This window comes from Notamacropus eugenii, chromosome 2 (genome assembly GCF_028372415.1).
Source record: "Notamacropus eugenii isolate mMacEug1 chromosome 2, mMacEug1.pri_v2, whole genome shotgun sequence".
Lineage (NCBI taxonomy): Eukaryota > Metazoa > Chordata > Mammalia > Diprotodontia > Macropodidae > Notamacropus > Notamacropus eugenii.
The window spans coordinates 473415166-473421165 of NC_092873.1; positions in this window are offsets into that span (position 1 = coordinate 473415166).

Sequence of the window (6000 nt, forward strand, 5' to 3'; positions counted from 1 at the left end):
TAATCTATAAATATAGGCATATTACTCTCCTCAAATGTTAAACGTTTCCCTATGGATTCTCAGCAAAAGTGTTTTTTTCAGACTGGTACTTAAGGTCTTTCCCTGTGTGGTCCAAATCTACCTTTCCAACTTCATTTCTTATTACTCCATTTCATATACTTCATGTTATAACCCAATTGAACTATGAGGTGGTCGCCAGAAAATCCTGAAGCGTGAGTAGAATTTAAAGAAGCAAAAAGGAGGAGGGAAACCACTGCAGCTGTCCCCTATTCCTTGATTGTTTGATTCAATAAAAAAAGTGTTCTTACCTAATCAAGGTATAAGAGCCAAATGAGGTGGTTTCAACTCCACTCATACCCAGAATACATTTCTTTCCTACCTGTGCCCATTGGTGTTTCAAGGCTCAGTCAGACACTACATTCTACATGGGGGAGCCTGGTGCTCCCAACCTCAAAATTATTTTTAATCTATTCTGTAGATAAATATGTATATATACATATGTGATGAAATGAGAGAAAAGAATTAAATAAATTTAAATTATTATTATTATCATATAGGTAAATATAAATTAATAGATGAAAATTCTTGTTGATAAGTCAAATTAGTCCTCCATCTAGCATCTCTGAGACAGTGTCCACATAAATGAGTAGGGAGAAGTAGCCCAGTCATCCTTGGTGTTCCAAGACCACATAGGGCCCACGTAAACTCCACACTGTCTTGGTGGGAACCAAGGTAATAACAGTTCCTAACCAGATACAGTAGTGTGTCTTTTGAGAGCAAGTTGCTGCTGCTGCTGCTGTTTGCCCTTCACTCTCAAAGAGGACCATGACACCAGGAAGGTGATGCCATAACATGCAAGTGAATTGGATTTAAGTGAGGGAGGGCTGTGTAAAGTCACCAGCCTCACTTTCACCTCTGGAGCCACCTAAGTCCAGTAGCCAAATATAGATCGGAACAACTGGAGGTTACCCAGGATGCAGTGGGGAACCTTGGCTTTTTCAAGCTAAGGTTTTTAACATGTTTTAGTTTGACCATTCCGTGATTAAGATTTAATAAGAAATGAGACAGAGAATGACCTCTTTAAATCTTTCAAAAAAAAAAAATCAATCCAGGAGGGACTTCTGGACTGAACAAGAGAATTATCCTGTTTTGGCTATCTTTCTCTCTAAGACTGGACATAAGACTTGCATACCAGAAAGAATGTGGGAAGGAAGTGGAGAAGTTCTTTTTTTTAGCAAGTCTGTATTCCCATGTCTAGGATTAAGAATGAAGCAGATTATTTACCAGCACGGATGGTCTATTCAAGGGAATTTCCAAAGAAGTCGACCTTTGACAATCTAGTCCTGTGGTCCCTGTATGTTGGTATTTCCAAGCAGAAAGCTCTGGGAATTGTGAATCTCAAATGGTCTTCCCAGCCAGTCCAACATAGTGTTGGAAACAACTGCTTTCCTAGAGAACCTTTTCTTTCCCTCCATCTATATCCAGAAAACTACTATCTTGGAACTAATCTACAAAATATGTTCCCCTCTACCTCCAACCTACTCTTGTGTTAGTAAAGATTATGTTTATACACATAGGTCTGATCAAAAATTCACTTTGAGCCCTTGAGTCACTGAGTTGGCCCTTCTAAAAAAATAACAACTGATTTTAACCCATATGTTGCCCTAGATTAAACCAATCTCCATTGTAGAGAAGCATTATGTAATCAAAGCAGAAAGTATGGTGTTATGAAAAGAATGCTGGCTTTGTAGTCTAAGGACCTAGGTTCAAAACCTGCCTTTTGTGACCTACACAACTATCACTTGACTTTTCTTTTCCCCACTTACCTCATCTAAAAAATGAGGAACTTGAGTTGGATGGCATTGTGCTGTGAGTGCCTACTGCAAAATCAGTAACTTCTGCTCTTAATCCACAGCACCCCTCCTTTTCTTCCCATCCCACTATTTACCTGAATGTGTTCCCATTCTCATGAAGGTAGATAAGGAGCAGTATTTCCTACATCCCTTCCCCCATTCTTACGCTATGTGTTTTTTGGGGGGCCAACTTGGTGTGACCTCCATTCTTTAACCTTGATGCATTTCCTTCGTTCTTTAGAAATTCCTCTTGCATGACAGTCCTTTGGCAGCCTTTGCTGACTAGTGTACAAGAACATAGGCTGACCTACACGGGCATGGCCCTGGGAATGCACATGGCCACAAGAGAGATACAGTTCAGCAAATGCATATGCAGAATAAAATGATGATGACATAAGTCCAAAACTAATTTGAGAAAAGAAACCTCTTTTTTTTCTCCTCACATTTTTTTCTTTGCTCTGAAAGAAATAGTGGAAAAACAACTCTATGAGGTAGCAGAACTTTGGGGTTTAAATCGTAGGTCTGCCACTTATTCTCTGTATGACTTTAGACAAATTATTTCACCTGAACAATGGCCTCTCACCAGGGTAGCAAAAGTCCCTACCCAGATGGAACAGCACATCTTTTATGAGCAACTGAGGAAGTACTGAAAAGAACTATCCCATACTGACCATATTTTTCTCTGAGGTTGAATATGAGACTGGCCTACTAGAAAGAATGTGGGAGGGGAAATGTCACTTGGCCTTTCTTCACCTCAGTTTCATCATCTAAAAATTAGGATATTGGACAAAATGGCCTCACTTTGTTCACCTGCAAAATGGACAGGTTAGATTGTATAGTCTCTGAGGTCCCATTTAGCTCCAGACCTATGATCCTATAATCTCTAAGTTCCTCTGATTTATGGTCCCCTATAGTTCATAAAAGGGCAAGTAATATCAGCACAAACTATTTCTTTAGTTTCTTTTACATCCATTAATGGGTGCTTTCCAGTTCTTTTGAGGTTTTGCACCAAATAAGTTGAGTCCAATGGGAGGAAGGTTCTGTTCCATCTGTCAGCCTCCACAGAATAGGGCAGCATTCTCAGTGGATACAAAAAAAAGGAAGTGAAGTTTTTAAGCATAGTCATGTAGGTAGAGAAAGAAATGACAGTTTGCAGCATGGTGGAATGAGGAGAGTGCTGCATTTGAAGTCAGCCAGCCTGGGTTCAAAATTCAGCTCTGTCACTTAGTACCTTTGACCTTGGGCAAATTAATTAACCTCTTTCTTCAACTATAAAATAAAGTTTGGGTTTGGACAGTCCTTTCCAGCTCTAGATAAATGATCTCTAACATCTATATCTATGTAAATGATCTGTATATACTAATAACAATGTGACTTTGAAGCCATCTTGAAGGACAAAGGTAAAGGGACTCAATGTTTGCTCTTCCTAGGTTGGAGTAAATTCAGAGCGTGAATTCAGATTGCTCAGCATAGTAACCCCTGTGTAGGTTTCTACACTGGGAAGAGAATAAGATCTGAACAGCTAATGAGTAGAATGATAAGATTTAGAGGTGGAAGAAATATTAGAGGCCATGTATTAATTTTTTATATGAAGATCTTAGAGAGGTTAGGAAATCAGAGCTCAACTTTTCCTGATTAATATAATATTTTAATTACTAGTTAGTAACTGTGACAGCCTACAAATCATAACAAGTCACAAATATGTCATGAGGTGACCAGGCATGTTCAGTTCCTTACTTCTTCCCCCACCCCTCACTCGACCTCAGAACCCATGAGATTCCAGGTAGGTATAGGGCTAGTGAGTTCCTATAAACATGCTTGTTTCAATTTAATTCAACAAATATTTATTAAGCCTCTACTCAGCAAAAGAACAATTAGCATCCTAGGAAGTGCTCATTTTATATGGGATATGGGATTTTCAATATGTTTGTTATACCTACAATAGAACATAAATTCTTTGAGGGTAGGGACTTTTGCCTTTATATTCCCAAAATCTATGAGAGGCAGTGTAGTATAATGAATAGAGAGAGAGCTAGCTGGGAAGACTTGAGGTAGAGTCCTTTCTCTGACTCATACTAGTGATATGACCCTTAGACAAATAATTTAACCCCTTGGTGTACTAGTTCATCCTTTAAGATTACAAATTGAGAAAAAGGAACTGACTGGAATTGGTAAATGGAGTTTCATTACCTGAGAGTTCTCTATACCAGTAAAACCACAGAGCTAGTCCATATCTCATATCCCAAATCCCATATCTCATACATCTCCCGTACCTGCTAGGGTGCTAATAGATCTTTTGTTGAGTAGAGCCTTAATAAATATTTGTTGAATTAAATTGAACCAAGAATGCTCATAAGAATTCACTAACTCTATGCCTACCTGGGATCTAGTGGGTTTCTGGGGTCAGAGGATGAGGGATGGAGAAGAAGTAAGGAGCTGAACATGCCTAGTCACCTCATGAAATATATATGTCTTATTGTGATTTGTAGGCTATGATATCAGGATTATTTAAATAGGTAGGGTGTGGAAAAGATCTCATAAAAAGGTTTTCAAGATTGATTGTTGACTAGCCTAGTTGAATGTATTCATCATCTTTCACCCATTACTCCATCTAGAATCAGAGGACTTGGGTTAAAATCCCAAGGCTGCCACTCTACCTGTGTGACTTTGTTCAAGTCATTCCAGTTCTCTGAGCCTCAGGATCATCATCTGTAAAATAAGAGAGGGCCTTTAAAGTCTCTTCCAACTCTAAATCTACAATCCTATTTCCAAACAAACACAGACTAAAAGATGCTCTTATAAAAAAAAAAAAAAGACCTGAAAATATCACAACGTCCCTTAAGTAAAATTTCAGAAGTCTTTTACTATTCAACTTAAATTAATGATATGTTTTCTTTGGCTCTTTTATAAGAATAAATAAATATGATTAATTATGTAAGTTAAACACAAAAATAAACTTAGTCACTAATTGAGTTGTCCTCCATTGGAGCAGTCAGAAATGCAGTGGCAAGTAGACTGGATAAGGAGCAGATTGGAGACCATGCTATGCAAGTATCAGTTGAAGAACAGTGGATTTTTAACTTAAAAAAGAAAAGACTTGGGATGTGGAGTAGGGAATGTGATAGCTGTCTGTAACTATTTGAAGGATTCTCATTTGGAGAAGGGGCAGCTAGATGACACCACGAATTTCTCTTCTTAAGACATACTTAGTAGCTGTATGACACTGGGCAAGTCACTTAACCCTATTTGCCTCAGTTTCATCATCTGTAAAATGAGTTGGAGAAGGAAATAGCAAACCACTCCAATATCTTTGTCAAGAAAATCTTAAATGGGGTCATGGAGTCAAACACAACTGAAAAATGGCTTAACAATAGAAACATGTGAAGGAGGGATTCAGCTTGTTCTATATGGCCCCATAAGACTAAACTAGAAACTATGGTGGGAAGAAAATAGTACCAAGAAAATTTTGATTCAATATAAGGAAAAACTTTCTACTAATTAGAATCATTTAAAAATGGAATGAGTTATCCCAGAAGGCAGTGGAGTTGCCATCAATGTGGGCAAAAAACCTCAGTGACTACTTGTAGAAGATATTATGGAGAAGACTCTTGCTCAGTTACGGGCTGAAATAAATTTCTTGGGTGCTTTCCAACTGCTTCTGCTATTCTCTGATTTTTAAGCTTTATCTAGAGGTCCCCAGTTCCTAGAAATCTTGACAGGTTCCAATACTGTACATTAGTCTGAAAATATGCTAGCCCCGTCTGTCTTGAACCTCATATTTTATGGAAAACTCCCCACTTCCAAACATAGTTTGTTCAAAAATTGATATTATATCCATGGTAGCTCAATAGATTTTCTTTAATGTGTTGGTAAAGGTGGGGAAGTTGAGAGAGGGATGGTTTCATCAGGGCCATTTACTGTCCATTGTTTCTAATGTTGAAAGATCAGTTCTGTGGTTTCACCATCTACCTTCTCTTTCAGTTCTGTATTTCTCCACTAAATAGCAATGGCCTGAGTTTGACCATTTAGAATGGGTAATATTCAGAGACAGAAAAGTAGATTAATGTATTTCTCTACACTTGGCTCAGAGGAAAGTACCAGGGTAGAAGGGGACTCCTTTCAAGGACAAGGACTTTAGGGTAGAACT